Genomic DNA, 26,552 nt, shown 5'->3' with positions numbered 1-26,552 from the left:
AAGATCAATGCTGAAATTGAAAATTATCAACAAAATATAATTAAATAATTTCAAAAAGAATTGCATAATATTTTTAAATTAGTTAACAGATTATTCGTTTTAAAGGTAGAAGATTAGTAGATATAAAAGGTCCTGGAAATGGTTAGGATTCAGTTACTAATAAAACTTAGATATACCGCTATAACACTGCTAGAAAATAATTACCTTACAAGAAAGTTTTTACAACTTATTCCTCGAAGACAGATTTCGCTCCATACATAAACCAATTAAGCTATCTTCAAAACATAATATGTGATAAGCATTATAAGAAATTTGATTTTGTTACTGACGATGTAATGTAAAAATCAAGAGGATTTTCATTTTTGGAGCTAATACAAATGGTCACCTGCTACCCACTGATTTTAAAATAGACGTAAGAAGATGTATCAATAACTGTACATTTTATATCCCATTCAACTAGAAAATAAATCACTAGAGACGAAAATTAAAAACTAAATGTTTGCATCCCTAAATCAATCTATTAACAATGTAACTGTTTCAGGTGAATTTCTGATGTTTGTTGAACTGTTTGTAGAATCAAATGATGATACATATTAATAACAATTAATAAGTTTTTAATCTATTAATACATTATCATATTTGGTGCTTGAAGTGGAGAAAATTTCCTGAAACGTGTCATTCTCAAGAAGTAATAAGTAAAAATGGAAGACAGAGAATTGAAGGCAACAAAAATACATGTAGTTTTAAAATGTAAACAACCTGATTGGTCCAAAAAAATATTTCACTAGCGAAATTATGATGAAAGCAAGGAACGATTTTGAAAAAGGTTTCTACAAATTGATGAACAATTCAGAATCTGGAAAAACGATGGAAAGTAATAGGAACTGAGTAGATACAAAATTAGTTCAGGTGGAGATAAATGTGAACGATTTTTGGCAATTCTATACTTCAAAGGAAGAGTAATGTTTAATTAAAATGTTGCTGCAATTCACATGAATAAAACTTAAATTATGTTTAATATAGCAATTTAATCAGTATGGGTATACTTGATTTATCTCGAGAACTGGTGTATGATTTTTCACCATGAAGTTATGAAATCAAAATATGGTGCAAATACAATACTTTCCTATAGAAATGCAGACATATACTACAGCGTATGGACTCAATATTTCTATGAAGACATGAAAACAAAAACTCATAAATTTAATACGAGTGTCTACCCAATAGATAATACGAGGATCACTCCAAAAGAAATTCACTCTATTTTTTTACTCCATATTCTATTCTACATGTTTGAAGGTTTTACAGTGTGTAGATACATTCTTTAGGAGCAATATTTTCATTTCTCCACACAATTTCCATCCCTTCTATTGCCTTACGCCATCTTGGAACCAGCGCCTGTATACCTGCATGGTAAAATTCTGGAACAACCTGTTGGAGCCCCTGTTTGGCAGTGTGCCACAAGGGAGTCATCATCTTGTTCCATGAAGAGAGTCTTTCAGTTTCCCAAAGAGATGATAGTCACATGGAGCCAGGTCATGACTGTAAGGCAGGTGTTATATTGTTGTCCATCCGAGTTTCGTGATCGCTTCCATGGTTTTTTGACAGACATGTGGCCGTGCATTGTTGTGCAACAGCAAAACATCCTGCTTTTGCCGATGTGGTCGAACACAACTCAGTTGAGCTTGAAGTTTCTTCAGTGTCATCACATATGCATTAGAATTTATTGTGGTTCCACATGGCATGTTGTCCACAAGCAAGTGTCCATAGGAATCGAAAAACACCATAGCCATAACATTCCCAGCAGAAGTTGTGGTTTGAATTTTTTTTCTTGGGTGAATTTGCATGATGCCGCACCATTGTTTGCCTCTTTGTCTATGGTGAAAAATGATGGAGCCATGTTTCATTACCTGTCACAATGCTTCCAAGAAATTCATCTCCACCATTCTCATACTGTTTGTGATATTCGCTATTTTTGGCTTCATTAAAACAGCAAATAGTTAATACTTTCAGCCAGAAGGCAAATACCTGTTTATAAAGAATGATTAATGTATAATAAGGCGTCGCATAGCGACGATGGAATTTTCTAAATAATGTAATTCGTCGTCTTTGGGCGGCAATATAAACAGAAAAATATGGATAGATATGCGATCCTCCGCTATTTTGGCCGCTGGAGAACAAATGAAGCCTTGAGCGCTAAAGACTTGTACTGTTTTTCTTAAGTAAGACGGACGCAGATTTGTGGCCGTCTGATCTAATTTTTTTACTAAATAAGTAAAAACGTGTTCCGTCTAAGTTTGAGTGAAGTGTAAGAAGAACTGTTATAATTTATCGTGACAACGCATGGGTGACTCAAAAGGACAATGGCTATATAAAAGAGGGCGCAATGAACGTGACACGGACATAAAAATCTACCGTCATTGTAGTACTAAGCTTAAGGTACGATATATGTTTTAGTTATAATAGATATTTGTTCTGGGAGTACTGAATCATTTAGCAGTACTCATTTGTATCATCTCCTCAGTACAATTTTCATTCTAATTATGCATTTTGCTAAGATTACAGACATCAAGATAAGCAGTCCAATGTGCGTATTACATTGATAAAAAGAAAACTGTTTGATCGTCTCCTTGGACCAGTTTTAATATTGAATTTCCCTTTTGTGTGATGTTACAGTTGTTTTTGCGCCCTTAAGAACTTTCTGGTCCCTTAGGAAATTGTTTTGTCATAACAATAACTTCACAACCGGGTATGATCGTACCTACGATCATGAAGTAATTAGAAAGACGATAATGCAATTTCTTAATCAATAGCACGGTAGCTGTGACTGCTTCCAGCCACGCGAAACTGCAAGTAAAAAGTATTCACATTTCATAATGCAATATTTTATGACAATGGTCGATCCATGATTCTTACGCCAATTGTGATTGATAAAACAGTAAGCAAAATCTCAAATTCGAAATTTTCCATTGAATAACAACATCACTTTTATTTTGTTACATCACATGTTCCAAAAGTTCGCTGCATACCGTTTTCTTGTTTCTTTGTGAGCCACTGTCAACATCCTGGGAACCCACCTGGCACAACCTTTATGACGCCAACACGTTCAGTATTCTTCACACACTTCCATCCCCTATCCCAACGTAGCGTGACAATTCGTTCACTGTGATGTGTCTGTCGGCAGTCACCAATTCGTTAACTCTGCACATTGTCTGGAGTGTGTGCAGTACAAGGCCTGCCATTGCGAGGACAATCCTCAATATTGCCATGCCCGCTTTCATCATGTAACCTGCTTGCCCACCGACTAAATGTACTGTGATCGACAGCAGCATCTCCATACACCTTTCTCAACCTCGTGTGGATGTTTTCCACTGTCTCGTTTTCACAGCACTGGAATCCTATGACAGTGTGTTGCTTCTGACGGACGTCCAGTGTAACAGTGTAACACCCCAAGAAACCTGAAAACACAAATAAGAATGTCATGATAATTTAAAGTAGGGAACAGTGTTATCCTGACAGGTACGACAACTTTGACAATAATATAACACCTTAGAGTTTTGATGAGCACCAATTTCAACAATTACTGAGTATGGCATGATATATAGGTAGAAAGAAAGAAAGGTTATTTTAATTAGCTATCAATCATCTTAGTAATAAATGCCAATCAGTATGACGAAAGTTAAGCCCAAAGTAATATGTCAGTCAGAGATAACATTTATTGTGAAAGAGAGTTGTAAACACGGCAGAAAGGAAATTAAATGCGTCTAAAATGCTCGATCATGGAAAAGTTAGTCACTTGCTAGCTTGTTAGCAATCAAGTCGAGAGAGAGCACCTTTTGTTATAGTACTACAAACGGAACGCTACGATATTGTTTCTTTTTCTAAAAAAAGTAATATTGTGTGATAGAGAAATGGTTCAAATGGCTCTGAGCACTATGGGACTTAACTTCTAAGGTCATCAGTCCCCTAGAACTTAGAACAACTTAAACTTAACTAACCTAAGGACATCACACACATCCATGCCAGTGGCAGGATTTGAACCTGCGACCGTAGCAGTCACGTGGTTCCAGACTGTAGCGCCTAGAACCGCTCGGCCACCCCGGCCGGCTGTGATAGAGATGCGCGGACTTTGTTCTCAGTTATTCTGACTTGAGAACTTGAACTGAAGTGTGGGTCTAATCATAACACGATAAGTCAGAAATAATACTTTACTGTAAATACCGGATGCACATTTTTGTCTATACACTTTCGTTCGAAAATATATATGAGGAGAGAGAGTAACACGCGGAAACAATTTAAAAATATATATGAGGAGTAAGAGCATAATGGGAAAACAATTTACTTAATGATTTCTCAGCGATGCAAACTGCTGATTTCGTCTGTTATGGTTTTATGATGATATGCTATACCTGGTTAGTTAGTTATTGCAGTATTGAGTGAATCATTCATCACCAGTATCGTTACACACCACTGAAGCGAGAAAAAATTCATTTGCGGTTCAGTATTAGTAGTTGTTGTTACGTTGCTAGGCAGAATTGTTCACTACGGCGTGACGCAAAACCAAAGATAATCTATAATGCTATCTTGCTTTCGTGCATCATGATATTATTTCGGCAAAACACTCCTTTCAATGCTCAAAGTTTATCAAGTTCAATTAAAATGTTCACAGTTAATTAATTTTTATCATCAACTATCACACACTTCAATTAATGATGGAGCCAATGCGTGAGATTTCCATTGCTGACGAACAATTTTATTGTTCCTTCTTAGCAATTAGTTTATAATCATCACACCACATGCACACCAATGGATCAGACCAATGTCGATTCTTTTTAGCTCGGTGATCGTGACAATTACGACAACTTTTACAATCGGTGTATTTGTATTATCTTCGTGTGGTCGTATTAATGTTTTCTACTCCAGGCTAATGAGGTATTGCATTCTTCGATACTATGTCCAATCTTCGTTGTAACAGTTCACTTTGATGAAGGTTGAGTCCAACAATAATATCTCCAATAATCAAAATATCCACGGGTGTACTGCCGGTCTACAGTGTCCAACGGTCACAATATTTCGGCGATCATACATGTCGCCATTATCAGGTGAACTGACGGACTGAGCTCCTGTGAACGTGCCGGCACGGAGATCCGTACACTATGGCTGCTCAGGGGGAACTGGGTTCGGTCGCGGCGGCGGCCGATTTAAATTCCCTCCGCCCGCGTCGCGCTCACTCCGCCGTTCGCGCCCCGCGCCACGGTTGCGCGGTGGAACAGATTGCGACGGCGTCTGAGATGACGTCGGTGTGATGGCTCTGTCCGCCGTGGTCGTCACAACTATACATTTGCTCGATTTACTCTTGATTAACCCAATCGCTGGTTCCCAAGCCTTGCTAAGATTATAGCCACAGTCACGGTTTATGAGGTCGTCATTGGTGCGAATTTCGATGGCCTCTCTACCAACGCTGTCCCAGTATCTCGACGACTGTACCAGAATCCTCGTGCGTTCATACTCCATAGCGTGATTTTCCGACAAACAATGTTCAGCGACCGCCGACTTGCTCGGATGCATCAGTCAAATGTGCCTCTGGTGTTCACGGCATCGATCCTCGACGGTACGCATCGTCTGACCAATATACGACTTGCCACATTGACACGGAATCTGGTACACGCCGGCCTTCCTCAAACCGAGGTCATCTTTGGCGCTCCCCACCAGTGCACGAGTTTTATTCGGAGGACAAAACACAGTTCCGACCCAGTGTTTCTTCAAAATGCGGGCGATTTTACCCGAGAGTGCGCCTGTATATGGGATAAACGCAGTGCCTACCTCCTCCCTCGTGATTTCATCCATCTCCACAGGTTGTGCTGTAGTGGTTGGGCGGAGAGCTCAGTACGTCATTTCACCTAATGATGGCGACATGTATGATCGCCGAAATATTGTGTACGTTGGACGCTGTAGACTGGCAGTACATTCGTTGATTATCAAATACGCCGGGGGAAACTCAAGAATCACAATATCTCCAATATTTAAAGTTGATTAACTCGTCGTGAACTATCAGAATGTCACTTCAAGTTCTCAAGTCAGAATAACTGAGAACAAAGTCCACACATCTCTATCACGCAATATCACTTTTCTTTTTTGAAAAGAAACAACCTCGTAGTGTTCCATTTGTAATACTATAACAAACGGTGCTCTCTCTCGACTTGATAGCAAGAAAGCAGCCAAGCGACTAACTTTTCCGTAATCGAGCGTTGTAGACGCATTGAATTTCCTTTTCGCCACATTTACAACTCTCTTTCACAATAAATGTTATCTCTAACCAGCATATTACTTTGGACTTAACTTTCGTCGTACTGACTGGCAGTTATTACTGAGATGTTTGATAGCTAATTAAAAATAACCTTTCTTTCTTTCTACCTTTATATTATGACATACTCAGTAATTATTGAAATTGGTGTTCATCAAAAACTTTAAGATGTTATATTATTGTCAAAGTTGTCGTACCTGTCAAGATAACACTGTTCCCTACTTAAAATTACCGTGATATTCTTATTTGGGTTTTCAATACGAGAGAAAGAAAATTGCTACTCACCATATAGAGGAGATGCTGAGCCACGACAGGCACAATAAAAAGATTCACACAATCATAGTTTTCGGCCATTAAGGCCTTTGTCAGCAGTAGACACACAAACACACACACACACAACACTCACGCAAGCGCTACTTGCACACACATCTGCAGTCTCAGAGAGCTGAAACTACTATATTTTACTGTTCCTATCGCGGCTCAGCATCTCCGCTTTATGGTGAGTAGCAACTTTCCTTCTCTTGTATTGTTACATTCCATCCTGGATTTTCCATTGTTTGTTATTTGGGTTTTCATGTTTCTTGGGGTGTTACATATGCCCCCAGACGATGAAGTGGGTATTTTATTTCCCGCTTCGAAGTCCCTATCTAGGTCAGGTCCCTGTTTTTAATTTTCACGCACACATTCACACACATACATGTACAAAATTGAAATATTACACGACTCGTAGACCTACATATACAAAATTGAAATATTACGTTGATCAATACAATAACATGAACAGGTTCATCACTTATATAGGTCACATCATATTGCACTGTGTTGTCGACGCATCGGCGCACTGACGCTGCGTCAGCAGTGGACCATGTGAGCTGCAAAACATGGCACAGTTCGAAGCCTGTTTCTTCTTCTCCGAAACCCTGGCGAAGATGCCATCAGATCGTACCAAGCAGCGATTACAATCCGATTATTTGCGGTTGATTTTTGACCTTTGATGTGAAGTGGTGTCGCCCCTGGTAGACTGAACTAAGGACTTAGTACAATCTGCAGCTTGATGGTCCGCATCACCACTGTCATGAATCTGTAACACTTAGTTCACACTTCTCTCTCTTGTGTACTCTCAGGACACTACCCGTTTATTGGTTCCTACCAAACCTTTGTTTTTGTGTTTCTCTAATAATATTATTTATTAGTCTGAATAATCTTTGACTTTTCATTTGAGTCTCATTAGTTTATTAATACATAGACCGTTCAACACTATCATCACTATTGTTGCTGTCCTGTCACTGAAATGTTCCTCACTCCCTTTTCTCCTAATCGGTCTCTTTGCCTCTCTTGTTTACAGTTTTCACATGCCCTCCCCCAAAATAAGTGATCTTTCTTTCACATCAATCTTCTACCAAACTGATTCTGATTATATTTTTCAGTATGCTTGCGTGTACGTGAGTGTGATGCCTCTTTTATAACATAACATGTGGAGGCTTATTAACAAAAATATTTTAAACAAACATTTATAATTAATCTATAATAAATACATACTTAATTACATAACAAAACTCCAACAATTCTTGATGGCCCTTGCAACAATTTAATGAAACTCATAGAAATTATTTGATCCTTTGTAAAATCTATCGTCTTCTTGGATGACTCAATTTAACTTAACTATCAAAATAATTATTATTACTAACTATTTATTTACTATATCTATATAGGAAGTTGATACATTGTTAATCTTCTCTTGCTTCACAATGGATCCTGTCATTTAAAAATATGAATTTTGGCATAACTAAAATACTTTTTTAATTCTATGTGCAGATAGACTCCTTTTATTTTCTTCTGGTCCTCATCCTCTAGAAGGTAACTTCCAGTGTGTGTTATTCTGACAACTAGGTATGGTCCCTTATATAGACTACACAATTTTTGGTTTAGTTTCTTTTTCTTTGATGATTTCGGATGATTTTTTAACAATACAGAGTCACCAACTTTATAACTAATTACGACAACTAATTTATTATCAAATTGGTTTTTTTGTATATTAGCCTTATGTTTTATCCATAAATAAGCTTTACGTATAACCTCACTGTGATCCCTTTCCTTATTACGTATACATGGTAAATTACCAAGCCATTCGTCACCATATTGTTTATTCAATAGAATTTCATTAGGTGCATAACCGGCTCGACGTATGTGGTAATTCATTGTACATTATTTCAAAGATTTCAATTACCTCTATCCATCAATACGAGTTTGTGAGGTCCATGGAGGTCAGGAACTTCACCCCGTGAAAATTCTGGATGAGTTCATCTAGATTTTATAGTCGAGTCCTAACAGGCTTAATAATTTAGTTGATATCTTGAGCGTCTAAGACTAATCGTATATCACCATTAGGCTTAGTTACTGCTAATAGTGGGCTAGAATATTCGGACATTGAGGTCTCGATAATTCCCCAGTCCAACATCTTTTTTATTTCTTTAGTTACTGCTTCCTTTTTTGATCATGGAACTGAATAAATTGTTTTACAAAATGTGGTATGTAGATAAGTTTCGATATTATACTAGAAGTTTTTAATCACACCTGGTTTTTTTATTGAATACTGGTAAATATAATTTCAAAACCTCTCTTAATTCTATTTGTTGTTGTGTAGATAAATATTCCGATTCCTGGACTTTCTCGTCGATGCTCGGCATATCAGCCTCAACATCAGTTGGTTTAATATGCTCATTATTCATAGAATGTAGAGCATTTACTGGAAAACAATTCACAATTAAATGCAGACAATATTTCCCTAACATAACTCTTTTCTTCATTAATGTTACCTTCAATGGTTTGTCTTTAACAAACAAAGTACAAATACCTTCTTTAATACCAAGGACTGCACTATAATCACACAAAAAATCCTTCCCCCATATGCAAAGTGTAGACATCCTGGATACTATCAAGAATGTATATTCTATTTCAAGTCCTTGTAACTCCACTGCTATCTGTACCTGTTTAATTATCCTTTGCGCCTTATTGCTAAATGCCCCTGATACTGTGCATTCTGATACTGGCAAAGTGAGTAATTTTTGCTGTCGACTAACCACATTTAGGCAATTAATTGTCATTAAATTGACCATTGGCCCCGTATCAATTAGTATATTTACCAGTATTTTATTGATTTTTGCTACCACAGTAGCTTGTAAAGTATACCCTCTCTTCTTTAATTCAGCGTTTGGTTCATTCATTAAATCTCTTATATCTGATTCATTGTTATGCCTAAGGATGTTTACGGACTCGTGAAGCTTGCCTCCCTCCTCATTACCAGCCATCCGAGGAAGGTCTAAAATGACTGGTTCTCGTTTTACCATCCATCATTCAGTTTCTTTGGTGGTTCATGCACGTCTACTAAATGTACATCATTTACTTTTTGGGGATATGCACTGTCTATCATCACACTTCTTCCATCCATTAATGGTATAGGTCTATTAGATTCAAAGGATATGCCTGTAGTATTGGTACTTGTCCAACCTATGTTATTCATATGACATGTCCCCCAACTGGACTTATTTGACGGTTCTATGGAGCACAGTTGTTTCTTCATCAATCATCACAACATTGACGGTTTGGCGATTGCCACCCTCCAAACTTCTTTTTCCTATTCGTTGATACCAAATTCACCCTTTGAAAACCACTTGGTCCTGCCATTGGATTATTATTTTCTACGAATGACCTTTTAGGATAATTGTAATTCGCCTTCCAATTCTGATTATTCTTTGGCATGCCATCTATCTGTCCACTACTGTTTTGAGAGTTATTGTTATTTCGGTTGAATTTTGGAGAATGATTGTTATTCTGCTTATCCTGATTCATTGACATTTACCTCAATTATTCCTAGAGTAATAATAATTTCTGTTGTTTTGTCATTGTCTAGCATCCTCCTTTAACATATCAATTGATCTATCAAGGATAGAAATTGCTCTATATCAATATCAGGTATGTGAATAAGTTTCTGTCTTATATTGAACGGTAATCTTCCTTTTAATATTCTAATGACTTCATGACTCGAAATTGGTTCAGTCCAATATCCTGTCTTGTTAAAATAAGGCTCAAAATATTGTCTTAAGATCTCTTTCTTTGGATTGTAAAACTCACGCTGATAAACCTCTTTATGTAAACACTCTTGTCGACTTAATGACCAATATTTTGCTAAGAATAGTTTCTCAAACTCGGGGCATGTATTGCAGGTTTCGCTTATTACGGCGGCCCACAATGCAGCTTCTTCTATAATTTTAGATTCTATGAATTGGATCTTGTCAAACTCAGTCCAACTACGCGGAAATATTCTCTTAAAAGAATTGATAAATACCTTTGGGCTAATGTTATTCTTTCCACTAGCGAAAATTGGGAATTGTCTAACGTTGAAAATGCTGTGTTCAACCTTTAATGAAGAAATACAACTCTGTTTTACATAGGGATCATCCTATATATCCGATTGTGCGTTTATTTCCCATGGTTCACTGGTATACGCGCTACGTTGTATTCGTGGACGTTTCCTCTCACAGTTAGATTATGACTGGCTACATATAATTTTCTGGTTTACAGTCACTACCATATTGTTGCCCAGATGTTCCAGCAAATCTGCCTTTTGAGCTGTGTGTCTGGACACACTCTTCAAATGTTTTATTTTTAATTTGTTTAAATACATTAACAAAAGATTTTATTAACTCGTTACCAATCTCGGCCTGTTCTTCCACTACTGTCTGTGCGGTCCCAAGTGTGGATCACACCTTATGATCAATCTCTATGGTCTTCAGCAGTATCTACTCAGAGAGATCTTCTTCGAACTTTTTGCTTTGACCTGATAGGTAATTATCTATCTTCTTCGCTGAGTTAGTCTCTGCTTCACTTAAACGATCTGTAATATTACTATTAGTTTTTGCCAATGAATTAACCCTTTCTCATACTATTCCAAATTGCTCCAATAAATTACCGATATTTTCCAGTATTTTATCTACACGGTCGATAATTTTTACTTCCTCCTTTTCCCGTTTCTTATTCTAGATTCCACATCCTCAATTTTATTAGCCACATTACCTTGCTGTTTGCCGGCCACGGTGGTCTCGCGGTTCTAGGCGCGCAATCCGGAACCGCGCGACTGCTACGGTCGCAGGTTCGAATCCTGCCTTGGGCATGGATGTGTGTGATGAGCTTAGGTTAGTTAGGTTTAACTAGTTCTAAGTTCTAGGGGACTGATGACCTAAGATGTTAAGTCCCATAGTGCTCAGAGCCATTTTTTACCTTGCTGTTTGGCAAATTTATTTTCAAAGATTTGTAGTTGTTCTGTAAAACTGGCTTAAATAGCAGCTTCCTGTTGCACTATCTTAGCATCTATGATAGATAATCTAGTTTCTCAATTTGCTTGATGTTCAGTTAACCTTTTATCTATGTCAGAAAATTTACTATTTAATATTGCTTGCTGTCCATTGATTTTAGCATTCATATAATCCACCATTGCTTGCTGTTCATTGATTTTGGCATTCATATCACCCAATATATTTAATTTTGCTAATATCACAATGAGTACACCGAGACTTCCGGAACTGGTCTGTCGACACTCATCATACATTCGTGACCTACTTCCTCCTTAGTATCAGAATTATTATTATCTGCTAACTCCATAACATTACTTCCCATTCCAACAACCAATACACTAGGATCAGAGTCACTATGTAATCTTATCTTTCTTTTAGACATGATGGTAACTCTAAAACCTAAACTCTAAGAAACCTGAACAGCCTGCTTACATAGCCAAGATGCTCCCCACAAAAAAATTTACAAATTGTTTTATAATGATTTGAAAAAATATTTCTTAATTAAAATAACAAAGATATCAAATGCACACACTTATTGATGCAATGTTGGTCAAATCAAAAATTGTTCTCATAAAGACAGTCCTGATCATTCACCACAATAGTAATTACAGTTTTATTTTTTTTCTCAAAGTCTGAACAGTAAAAGAAAATGCACACGGAAGTAGTGGATTTCCATGCAGTCTTGAAGAAGTAGTGTTGCCTTTCCACCGGAAAGGAAGTGCTGACTCTTGACATGCAGACAGGTAATGGGCCACAACACAGCAAACCCGCAACAGAGTCATTCGAATTTTTTAAGAATATTGGTAGGTAGGTTACCACAGAACAGAGCCACTGTAGTCCTGGTAGAGAGTATGCTATTGGTGGGCCATCAAATGTGCAGACCCACTGCAGTCCTTGTAGAGATGGCCAGCAGCCATCTGCTGTGGCTGTGCAGGTGCACTATCACCATCGAAGAGTCTTGTGGACAATATAGCAAGTACATAAACCACTACTTATGCAGTCACGAAGTTTTTGGAATTGTCCTTAGAACCAGCAATGCTGTTATCCAGTCCCTTGCTGAATTATTAACACATGTGCAAACACTAACAGTCCCAACATCTCACATATTGTGCATATTCTATGACCAACAAAAATGTGTGCACTGAAATGAATGCTTACAAGTTTCTTAATTTGATGAAATGGTGTCAATTACAACTTTATAACATGAGTATACAATTACACAGATACACAAAATAACATTAAAAACATAATAATACTTATAATATTTGTTGTAATACAAGATTTACAAAAGAATAGAAATAAACATACACATCAGTGTTACACTAATTCACGAAATATGACGTAAGTAAATATATAAAAAATCAGAATAGCTTTCGAAAACAATGTCTAACCATCTTTACAAATTAAATAACATATTATTTATGCAAGTTATATTTGAGGATAACAGTATTCCTCGTCATAGTGAATGTAGCTTAGTATTAGAAAAATACTACAACATAAAGCTTGTTAGCTAGACACTTATAGACAGGAAAAACACAAATACACAAGGTTACAGAAACACATAGCGGAATAACACAAAAAGGAAGGGCAGGGTTTGTTTTCAGTGTAACATTTGGTACTGCAGTCCAAACCAAAACTTCATTCGATAGATCTTTCCTCTTATTTCAACATTTGTTCACACACAAAAAAATCCTATTATAACATGCTTTCTGTATCTATATGTTCACATATTTCTTACCTCATAATTTATTTTCCATTGTCTTACCTTATCATTTATATCCAAGAAAAACCTACTTAAACCTGGCAATAGACACTCACATGGGCCATTGCTCCACCTCCTTATGCATTCTGCTATCCGGCCCAGTTTCGGGCAAGAGATGCTCACATTGGCCAGTGTCCACTTCACCACACCTGCTGCTACCCAGGCCCAGGCCCTGACAATTGATGCACACATCTGCCACCACTTCACCTCCCCACTCCTGCTTCCACAGAGGCCCAGGGACTGGCAATTAACGCTCACATTGGCCACTGTGCCACCTCGTCACGCCTGCTGCCACCCTGGCCCAGGACCTGGCAATAGACTCTCACATCAGCCACCACTCCATCTAATCATGACTGCTGCCACCCTGGCTCAAGTAATGGCAAGAGACGTTCACATCGGACACAGTGCCATCTACTCACACATGCTCTCGCCCTAGGCCAGGTCTTGGCAGTAGACACTTAAATCAGCCACCACTCCACCTCCTTTCACCTGCTGCCGCCCTGGCCCATGTCCTGGCAATAGAGGCTTAATTTGGCCTCCAACTCTTCGTGCCTGCTTCCACCCTGGCCCAGGTCCTCACAATAGATGCACACATCAGCCACCACTCCACCTCCTAGAGCGTGCTGCCGCCCTGGCTCAGGTCCTGGCAATAGACAACTGTGCCACCTCCTCACGCATTCTGCCACCTTGGCCCAGGTCCTGGCAATAACCGCTCATATCAGCCACTGCGCCACCTACCCACAACTGCTGTCTCCCTGGCCCGGGCCCAGGCAATATAGACACTTGCAACCACCCTGGAACAGGACCTGGCAATATAGGTTCCATCAGCCTCCATTTCACCTCCTCGTACCTGCTGCCACACTAGCCCAAATACTGTCAATAGACGCTAATCTTGGCCACTGCACCACCTCCTCGATCCTGCTGACACACTGAGCCAGGTCCTGGCAATATTCACTCACATCAGCCACCACTCAACCTCATTTTGCCTGTTGCTGCCCTTGGCCCGTTCCTTATAATAGGCACTTACATCAGCTAACGCGCCACCTCCCCTCACTGGCTGCCACCCAGGCCTAGGTCACGGCAATAGAAACTTACATTGGCCCCCATGCCGCCTCCTTGCTCCTGCTGCCACACTGGCCAAGGACCTGACGATAGACACACACATTGGCAACGAACCAACTTCCTCGCGCCTGCTGCCACTCTGGCCCACATCCTGGCAATAAACACTCACATCAGCCACCTCTTCACCTCGTCGCCCCTGCCGCCACATGGGCCCAGGTCTGGGCAATACACACTCACATCGGTCTCCACGAGGATGCTGCCACCCTTGCCCAAATCCTGGCAATAGACGCTCACATCAGGAACTGCTCCACATCATCATGCCTACTGCCATCCTGGCCACGAATACTGGCAATAGACGATAATATTGGCCATCGTGCCACCTCCACATAACTGCTGCCACACTGCCAGGTCCTTGCACTAGACGCTCACATTGCCCACTGCTAATCCTGCTCGTACCGGCTGCCACCCTAACTCAGTCCTGGCAGTAGATGCTCACATCAGCTACCGCACCACCTCTACATGCCTGCTGCCATCATGGCCAAGGACCTCACATCAGTAACCACACAACCTCCACGCACCTGCTGCCACCTTGGCCCAGGTCCTGGCAATAGACATTCACATTACCAACCGCTCCACCTCGTTGCACATTCTGCTTCCCTGGCCCAGGTCCTTCCAATAGATGGTGACATTGGCCACCGCTGCACCTCCTTACACCTGCTGCCAACCTAGCCCCGGCCATGCTCACATCTGCCACCACACCACCTCCCCACACCTGCTTCCAAACAGACCCAGGTCCTGGGAATAAACAGTATCATCGGCCACTGCGCCACCACATGATGCCTGCTGTCAACCTGGCTCCGAGTACTGGCAATACACATTGGCACCTCCACACGACTGCTGCCACCCTGCCGAGGTCCTCGCAATAGATGTGGACATTGGCACCCATGCCACCTCCACACAACTCTTGCCACCCTGCCAAGATCCTCGCAATAGACGTGAACATTAGCCACTGCTCCACCTGCTAGTGAAGGCTGCCACCCTGGCCCAGGTCATGGCAATAGAAACTCACATTGGCCTCAGTGCCACCTCCTTGCTCCTGCTGCGACCCTGGCCCTGGTCCTGGCAATAGACACTCACCTACTCAGCCACCGCTCCACCTCCCTGTACCTTCTGCTACCGTCGCCCAGGTCCTGGCAATATACGCTAACATTGGCCACCACGGTACCTCCTTACACCTATTGCCACCCTGGCCCTGGCCCCAGGAATTGACGCTCACATCTGCCACCACACCTGCTTCCAAAGTGACCCAGGTCCTGGCAATAAACACTATCATCGGCCATCGCATCACCTACTCGTGCCTGCTTTCACCCTGGCCAAGGACCTGGCAATGCATACACACATCGTTAACAACGCAACATCCTCACACCTGCTGCCACCCTGGCCCAGGTCCTGGCAGTAGACGCTGACATTGGCCACTGCTCCATCTCCCCATGCCTACTGCCACCATGGCCCATATCATTGGAATTTACGCTCACATTGGCCACCATGCCACATCCACACAACTGGGGCCGCCCTGCCCAGGTCCAAGCAATAGACGCTAACATTGGCCACCACGCCAGCTCTTCGAGCTTGCTATCGCCGTGGCCCAGGTTCTGGCAATAAACACTCACATCAGCCACTGTTCTACCTTGTTGCCACTTCTACCACACTGGCCCAGGTCCTGGGAATAGACGATCACATCTACCACCACACCACCTCCCCAAACCTGCTTCCACACAGCCACAGGTCCTGGCAGTAAACACTCAAATCAGCCAGGATCTGGGTCATGGTAGCAGTAGGCGAGAGGAGGTGTAGAGGGTCTATTGCCAGAATCTAGGCCCCAGTGTGGCAACAGGGGCGACGAGGTGTAGCAGTGGCCGATGTGAATGTTTATTACCAGGACATGGGCCAGGATGGCAGCAGTTGTAGGGAGGTAGAGTGGAGACTGATGTGAGTGTCTATTGCCAGGACCTGGGCAGGTGTGACAGCTTGGGCGAGGAGATTGCGTTTTTGCCATTGTGAGCGTGTATCACCTGGTCCTAAGACAGGGTGGCAGCAGGTGTGAAGAGGTGGCATTGTGGCCGTAGTGAGCATTTATTGCCGGACCTGGGCCAGGGTGGCAGCAGATGCAAGGAGGTTGCGTGGTTGCCATTGTGAGCATCTATCGCCAGGTCCTGGGCAATGGTTGCAGCAGATGCAAGGAGGTCATATGTTGGCCAATGTGAGCATCTATTGCCCAGACCTGAGCGAGGGAGGCAGCATCTTTGTGGAGGTGTCGTGGTGGCAGGCGTGAACATCTATTGCCAGGGACTGATCCAGGGTGTGAGCCAGTGTGGGGAGGTGTCACGTTAGCCAATTTGAGTTCGTATTCTGAGGACCTGGGACAGGGCGGCAACAGGAAAGATGAGTTTGATGGGTGGCTTGGATTATTGCCACAACCTGGCCCAGGGTGTCAGCAGGATGGAGAAGGTGGTGTGGTGGCCAAGATTAGTGTCTATTGACTGTATTTGGGCCAGGAGGTAAAGTCGAGGCCGATGTGAGCCTCTATTGCGAGGTCCTGTGCCAGTGTGGTTGCAGGCGCGAGGAGGTGGCGCGGTGGCCAATGTAAGCGTCTATTGCCAGGGCCTGGGCCAGGGAGACAGCAGTTGTGAGGAGGTGGCGCAGTGGATGTTGTGAGCGGTTATTGACAGGACCTGGCCCAATGTAGCAGAATGCACATGGACGTGGCACAGTGTTTGATATGATCGTCTATTGCCAGTACCTGAGCCAGGCCGGCAGCAGGCTCGAGGAGGTGGAGCGGTGGCTGATGTGTGCATCTGTTGTATGGACCTGGGGCAGGGTTGAAGCCGGCACGAAGAGTTGGAGGCCAATTTGGGCGTCTATGGCCAGGACTTGGTCCAGGGCGGCAGCATGTGAGAGGAGGTGTAACGGTGGTTGATTTATGTGTCTACTGCGAAGACTTGGGCTAGGGCGACAGCATGTGTGAGGAGGTGGCGCTGTGTCCGATATGAATGTCTCTTGCAATTAGCTGGGCCAGGGTGCAACAGTCGTGATTAGGTGGAGTGGTGGCTTATGTGAGCGTCTATTGCCAGGTCCTGGGCCAGGGTGGCAGAAGGAATGTGGAGGTGGAGCGGTGGCTAATGTGTGCGTCTATTGTCAGGACCTGGGCCAAGGTGGCAGCAGTAGTGAGGAGGTGGAGTGGTGGATTATGTAACTGTCTATTGAAAGGACTTGAGCCAGAACGGCATCAGCTGCTAGGAGATGATCGTCTAATGCCATGACCCAGGGCACGGTTGTAGCAGGTGGGAGGATGTTGCCCGTTGGCCGATGTGAGCATCTAATGCCAGAATCTGGTCCAGGGTGGCAATAGGAGCAAGAACGTGTAGCATAGCTCATGTGAGTGTCTATTGCCAGGACTCATGAAAGGGTGGCAGTAGGAGCAAGGAGGTGGCACGGAGGCCAATTTGAGCGCGTATTCTGAGGACCTGGGCCAGGGCAGCAATAGGCAAGATGAGATGGAGTAGTGGCTTGGTGAAGGATTTTTGCCACTACCTGGCACAGGTCTGCTGTCACCCTGGCACAGGTCCTGGCAATAAATGCTCACTATGGCCACAATGCCACCTGTTCACACCTGCAGCCACCATGGCCCAGGACCTGGCGATAGACGCTCACAACGGCAACCTCACAACCTCCTTGCATCTGCTGCCACCCTGACCCAGGTCCTTGTGATAGACGCACACATCAGCAGCTACTCCACCTCTCCGCGCCTTTTGACACCTTGGCTGAAGTCCGGCAATAGACACTGTCATCAGCCACCACTACACGTCCTCACGCCTACTGCAACCCTGGCCCTGGAAATAGACGAACACATTGGCCACTGCTACACCTCCCTACACCTGCTGCCACCCTAGCCCAGGCCCTGGCAATTGTCGCTCATAACTGCCATCATGCAACCTACCCACACCTGCTGCCATCCTGGCCCAGGTCCTAGCAATAAACAATCACATTGGCCACCACACAACTTGAAACATACCCTTTGAAAAATAAACTAATTACTGTGCTGATAAATCTCTACGTTATTTGATTTTCAAACAGCTGAGCAAAACTGAACGTACTCAGTCATTAGTCTCTGCACTTATTCTCATCAACACTAAACTGACACACAATATTTTTAGCGCAATGCAATCTAGCTTTCAAAAATCCCTGCAAAATAATGACCCTGACTAACAATAACCTATACCTTTCATGAATCACTTACCTCACAATATATATATATATATATATATATATATATATATATATATATATATATATATCACTTCATGATATCCAGTATTACAAATTTCCTCTTTCTGGCGGACACAGGTCCAGATCGTCAGCTCTTAAAATTCTACCATCTCTCTCCCCACATCCACCACTGCTGGTGGCTCACCTCCAACTGCGCAATGCTACACACTGTTCAAATTCCACTGCCCAACAGTACAATAGCAAATATTCCAAAAATACTATCCAGCCACAGGCTGGACACAGCACAGTCAGTGATTTTCATACAGAGCACTATGTGGTGTTACCAACATTAAAACCTAAACAGCATACTTACATAGACCCCACGCTCCCCACAAAAAATTTTACAAATTGTTTCGGACAAATTACTGATGCAATGCTGGTCAAAAGCAAAAATTGTTATCAGAAAGACAGTCCTGATCATTCATCACAATAGTAATTATAGTTTTCTTTTTTTTTCTCAAAGTCAGAGCAGTGGAAGAAAATGCACACGGAAGTAGTGGATTTCCATGCAGTCTTGAAGAAGTAGTGTAGTCCTTCCAACGGAAAGACAGTGCAGACTCTTGACATGCAGACAGGTAATGTGCCACAACACAGCAAACCCACAACAGAGTTAATCGAATTTTTTAAGAATATTGGTAGGTGGGTCACCACAGAGCAGAGCCATTGTACTCCTGGTAGAGATGGCCAGCAGCCATCTGCTGTGGCTGTGCAGGTGCACTATCATCATCGAAGAGTCTTGTGGACAATCTAGCAAGTACATAAACCACTACTTATGGAGTCACAAAGTTTTTGGAATTGTCCTTAGAACCAGCAATGCTGTTATCCAGTCCCTTGCTGAATTATTAACACACGTGCAAACACTAACAGTCCCAACATCTCACATATTGTGCATATTCTATGACCAACAAAAATGTGTGCACCGAAATGAATGCTTACAAGTTACTTAATTTGATGAACTGGTGTCAATTACAACTTTATAACATGTGTATGCAATTACAAAGGTACACAAAATAACATTAAAATCATAATAATACAGATAACATTTGTTGTAATACAAGATTTACAAAAGAATAGAAATAAACATACACATCAGTGCTACACGAATTATGACATAAGTAAATACATAAAAAATCAGAATAGCTTTCGAAAACAAAGTCTAACCATCTTTACAAAGTAAATAACATATTATTTATGCAAATTGTATTTGAGGATAACAGTATTCCTCATCATAGTGAATGTAGCTTAGTATTAGAAAAATTCTACAAAATAAATCTTGTTAGCTAGACACTTATAGACAGGAAAAACACAAATACACAAGGTTACAGAAACACATAGCGGAATAACACAAAATGAAAGGACAGGGTTTGTTCTCAGTGTTTCATTTGGTACTGCAGTCCAACACAAAACTCCATTCCATAGATCTTTCCTCTTTTTTTTCAACGTTTGTTCCCACCCAAAAAAATCCTACTATAACATGCTTTCCATATTTATATGTTCACATATTTCTTACCTCATCATTTATTTCCAAGGAAATCGTAACAAAGCCTGGGAAAACATTCACATCAGCCATTGCTCTACCTCCTCGCGCATTCTGCTACCCTGGCCCAGGTCATGGCAGTAGACGCTGACAGTCGTGTGAAGTTAGCACCCATTTTTCGAGAAATATACATTTTTTTCACAGTTCGTGTTAGATGTGCCATAGTTATAGAGTTCTTTGTACAAAATTTCAATAGTTCTGCAGAATTTGGCGAGGAAAACAATATTCGAAAAAAATTTCGTATTGAAAACATTCTTCGTCAATTTTCGCAAATTGTAAATAAGTACAACAGTTCTGAGCACAGTTCTGAACAGAACTCCAAGAGTTCTATCGAAAACCCAAGTAACACTTTGTTGTGCAGCTAATAGTTTACGAGATAATTGCAATTTAAGGAGAAAATCTTTTCACTTACTGTGAAGTTGGCACCCTTTTTTTCAGAAATGTACATTTTTTTCACAGTTCTTGACAGGTATGCCATAGTTCTAGAGTTCTGTGTACAAAATTTGAATAGTTCTGCAGAATTTAGCGAAGAAAAGAACAATACTCGAAAAAGTTTTGTATCGAAAACATTTTTTGTCAATTTTCCCAAAAATTAAACTTGTACAACAGTTCTGAGGACAGTTCTGAACAGAACCCCAAGAGCTCTATCGAAAATCCTAATAACATTTTTCTATGGTGATAATAGTTTGTGATAAATTGATTTAATGTGGGACACATTTTCTCTACAGAAAATATAAATACACTCCTGGAAATTGAAATAAGAACACCGTGAATTCATTGTCCCAGGAAGCGGAAACTTTATTGACACATTCCTGGGGTCAGATACATCACATGATCACACTGACAGAACCACAGGCACATAGACACAGGCAACAGAGCATGCACAATGTCGGCACTGGTACAGTGTATATCCACCTTTCGCAGCAATGCAGGCTGCTATTCTCCCATGGAGACGATCGTAGAGATGCTGGATGTAGTCCTGTGGAACGGCTTGCCATGCCATTTCCACCTGGCGCCTCAGTTGGACCAGCGTTCGTGCTGGACGTGCAGACCGCGTGAGACGACGCTTCATCCAGTCCCAAACATGCTCAATGGGGGACAGATCCGGAGATCTTGCTGGCCAGGGTAGTTGACTTACACCTTCTAGAGCACGTTGGGTGGCACGGGATACATGCGGACATGCATTGTCCTGTTGGAACAGCAAGTTCCCTTGCCGGTCTAGGAATGGTAGAACGATGGGTTCGATGACGGTTTCGATGTACCGAACACTATTCAGTGTCCCCTCGACGATCACCAGTGGTGTACAGCCAGTGTAGGAGATCGCTCCCCACACCATGATGCCGGGTGTTGGCCCTGTGTGCCTCGGTCGTATGCAGTCCTGATTGTGGCGCTCACCTGCACGGCGCCAAACACGCATACGACCATCATTGGCACCAAGGCAGAAGCGACTCTCATCGCTGAAGACGACACGTCTCCATTCGTCCCTCCATTCACGCCTGTCGCGACACCACTGGAGGCGGGCTGCACGATGTTGGGGCGTGAGCGGAAGACGGCCTAACGGTGTGCGGGACCGTAGCCCAGCTTCATGGAGACGGTTGCGAATGGTCCTCGCCGATACCCCAGGAGCAACAGTGTCCCTAATTTGCTGGGAAGTGGCGGTGCGGTCCCCTACGGCACTGCATAGGATCCTACGGTCTTGGCGTGCATCCGTGCGTCGCTGCGGTCCGGTCCCAGGTCGACGGGCACGTGCACCTTCCGCCGACCACTGGCGACAACATCGATGTACTGTGGAGACCTCACGCCCCACGTGTTGAGCAATTCGGCGGTACGTCCACCCGGCCTCCCGCATGCCCACTATACGCCCTCGCTCAAAGTCCGTCCACTGCACATACGGTTCACGTCCACGCTGTCGCGGCATGCTACCAGTGTTAAAGACTGCGATGGAGCTCCGTATGCCACGGCAAACTGGCTGACACTGACGGCGGCGGTGCACAAATGCTGCGCAGCTAGCGCCATTCGACGGCCAACACCGCGGTTCCTGGTGTGTCCGCTGTGCCGTGCGTGTGATCATTGCTTGTACAGCCCTCTCGCAGTGTCCGGAGCAAGTATGGTGGGTCTGACACACCGGTGTCAATGTGTTCTTTTTTCCATTTCCAGGAGTGTATATTCGTACAACAGTTCTGATGACAGTTCTGGACACCACGTGAAGAGTTCTATCGAAATTCCTAGTAGAATTTTTTAGTGCAGGTAATAGTTTAAGAGGTAATTGCAACTTAATTAAGAATCCCATAAGAGCTCCTACTGTGAAGCTGGCGCCCTTTTTTTCAGAAATATATATTTTTTCAGAGTTCTTGATAGATAAGTTATAGTTCTAGAGGTCTCTGTACAAAATTTAAATAGTTCTGCAGAATTTAGCGAAGAAAACAACATTGTATAACATAGCTGATTCAGGAACCCTTTCCTTCTGATACAATTCTTACTGTTGCCACAATAAATCACTTGTGCATAGATTCCTGCTGTACTGATCATTACAAAAATACAACCATTGACCAGCTGCGCACATTTCTTGCAGCGTTGTACAATGCATTCGGCTTATCCGCTGTGAAAATATCACTCTTAACGCTATTGTAAAATTTACGGTGGATGGCTTCCGTTTATCTACAATGTCAGCATCTATCGAATTATCTTCATGTAAACGTGATGCCTGGATCACTCACTTCCCCTTTTTAGGTACGGAGGAAACTAGAGTTCAGTTTTGTGGAAGCCAAAAAAGGAAATGTGGGCAGCCCTTCTTTTACTGATAGCAAACTCTAGAGAAATCTCCACGCCTGTTTTTCTTCATCATGCCAACAAAAGAAAAATTCTCCTTTCATAGCTCTATTATCATTCCAGTACTAGTAAACCAGTTGTCCGCTTTCACATTTCGACCTGACTGATATATAGGTTTACACAGTCACAGAACAACATCAAAATGTTTATTGCTCAGTTGGTAAATCCTTCTGGTTGCAACACAGCGTATATTTCCAAATTGTACAGGTAAAATACTTAAGAATCCACACTTAAGAATCCACACTTAAGAATCCATACTCGTTTTTTTTATTGATACATATTGGCGAAAACTGTACCTTCCACAGAATCCTTCCAGCTTCTTGTCTACTGTAACATTTTCTCCAAGGGTGTAAGATTTGTGGTAGTTGCGTACAATCACAGTAAATATTTCCCGAATAGCTGTTAGCTTGTCTAATTGTCTCCTTTTCATCACGAATAGCGCGACTGTAAAATCTAAGGCTCTCCAGAATAAATTTGAAACGTTTTATGTTCATTTGCGAGGTGAAATTTTTCAATGCCATCACCATCAGTTCCACACAGATCTTCCAGGCTTTATCTGTTACTTTTGTTAACAACAATTAAAAACAAGAGACTCATGAAGGCTTTCAATTCAATATCATCTATTGATATTACCCCTCTCTCACGCTGAAATGAGGCTTTGATGCTCTCAAAATTCTGATTGGAATACAAAACTACAATAGACAAATATCGTTATCTATGAGGTAATTACAGCATCACAAATGCTGCTTTGGCTGCACCTATTGGTACAGGTAAATTTCGAATAATGTTATGCTCTTCAAACAATATGCTTTGGATTTCATCAACATTATCTAGTACTTTCCACTTAAAATAATAAAATTCCTATAAAATAACGCAACCAGGCGCAGTGTATTAATCTGATATTTGACGTTCAGACAGCGGACACTGACGATTAAACAGTTCAAACAGAATTTAAGTGCAGTTTACATTCTGGATTAGCTTTGTACTACTTACTACGTTGATAAACAAATAAATTAATCGCTGAAATGAAATACGAAAGGGCACAGTGGATAAAAACGAGCAATCGGCTCATATCTCATCAAGAGAGCATTAGCGTCGATACTGAATCATACAACAATGAAAGGCATACATGAAGTGTATATTTTTAGAATCAGGAAGAACCAGATGAATTTTATTACGTAAAACAGTAATTGTTTTGAGCTCTCATGACATCCAGGACCCACTAACAGTTAAAAATATGCCCAGGACCCTCATGGATGAAAGTTATGTGGCAACATCACCAGACGCTAGGATACATAAAAACATGTGCTGTGTGTAACGAATAAATTTGAAATTGCTGTCGTTAATATTGTTGCAAACATTTGTTCTAGTTAGAAAGGAAGTGGGGAAGTTTGATGAGTTACACTACAGCGAGAGTTAAAAGTCTTTACAATGTATAGAAATGTAAGTATATTTACTGAATATATTGTACAAACGAACTAAGTAGTATGTTTAAATCCTAATTCAATACATGACAGATAGAGGTGTTATTATGTTGAGGGGATACAGTATTAAAGTTAATAAGAAGTTCGAAATTTGTAAATAAGAACCTCGTTTATTTGGTCCTCAGTAATCTGGATTTCCGGTTTATCCAGATTCATATTTTGTGTCCCTTGGTATTTTCCCCTTTGTTTCTTATAACACGAAGATGTGTAGTCGGTGAGGTACATAGGCTGCTTATCACTAGGCCGGTAATTTAGTCTAGTACTGAGTGATAAGGAACTCGGAGTGTGTGAATGACATTGTTTCTCAGGTATTGCACATTAATATAACGGTGTATTGATGCCCATCAAGTAAGTTGCACAGTAACCACGCCAACAGCACTCCACCACAGCTCATTGTACCTCTGGTGCGATCCTCGACAGGTGTGACACCATCTGGTTAGTGGCGCGTGTGAATATATCTGCTCTCTCAGCCATCTGTTTGTTTTGCACTGACGAGCCTTCTCTCCTTGAATCATCTAAGCGTGTGCATCCCACGCTTCCACCTACAGTTACTACAGTCAGTCTTAAGAAGGTGTACTGGCATTTGTATAGTGCTGAACATTTAGACTTTTTATATTTAGTAGAATATACATCCGGGTTTTCGATTTTCGGTTTTCCAAAATAAAAGTGAGAATTTACGATCGTCCTCATAGCTGTACTTCCAGCAGTACTTCATCTCCTGCGTTCCCAATTTCGTAGAAGTTGTCCTACGAAAATTGCAGAAGAAGCACTCCTGGACGAAAGGATATTGTGACGATAATCCTTCGTCATAGCCTGGGGTTAGAGACCTGGTCCGGCACACAGTTTTTATCTGCCAGTAAGTTTCACATCGGCGCATACCCACTGCAGAGTGAACACACAATCAATTTCATAATCTACTGGCACCATAAAAATGTTATGAGGGTTTTTAAAAGAACTCTTTCGGTGCTATCCAGAACTGTCAGCAAAAGGGTTGTGCCAATTAATTATAATGTAGACCAAGTGGGTCTCTCGAAAATGCTATTATCTCATTAACTGTTATCCTCACAAAAAATGTTATTACAGTTGTCGGTAGAACTCTTAGGGTCGTATTAAGAAATGCCATCAGATCTTTTGTACGAATTTATTACTTTTACATGACAAAAGTGAGTCCCACATTAATTATCTCATATAATGTCATCGTCACAAATAATGTTATTATAGTTTTTGGTAGAACTCTGTGGGTGATATTTAGAACTGTCATCAGAACTATTCTACGAATTTTGCTATAGCAGAGAAAGTGAGTATCAGATTAAAACAATTATTGTATAAACTATTATCGCCACAAAAATGTGCTTATCATTTTCAATGCAACTCTTTCGGTGCTATCCAGAACTGCCAACAGAACTGTTATACAAATTTATTTTTTCCAAACTGACAAATAATTTTTTACCATACCAAAATTTTGCCGAGTTATTGTTTTCTTCCCGAAATTCTGCAGAACTATTCGTGTTTTGAGCAGGGAAATCTAGAACTATTGCATATATATCAAGAACTATGAAAAAAATGTATATTTATCGTAAAAGGGGTTCAAACTTCACGGGAAATGCTCATAAGCATTCCTTAATAAAGGCAGTTACTACATAAACAATTACCTGCACAGAATATGTTACTAGTATTTTCGATAGAACTCTTACAATGCTATTCAGAGCTGGCATCAGAACATACGAACAGACATAATTTTTTTTTTTGAGTAAGTGTGCCCCACAATTAATCAATTACCATACAAACTATTATAACCACAAAAAATGTTATTATGATTATCGATAGAAGTCTTGAGGTGTTAACCAGAACTGTTCATCAAAACTGTTGAACGAATTTACTTTTTCTGTGGAGAAAG

This window comes from Schistocerca nitens, chromosome 5 (assembly GCF_023898315.1).
Source record: "Schistocerca nitens isolate TAMUIC-IGC-003100 chromosome 5, iqSchNite1.1, whole genome shotgun sequence".
Classification (NCBI taxonomy): Eukaryota; Metazoa; Arthropoda; class Insecta; order Orthoptera; family Acrididae; genus Schistocerca; species Schistocerca nitens.
This window is presented reverse-complemented; position numbering follows the sequence as displayed.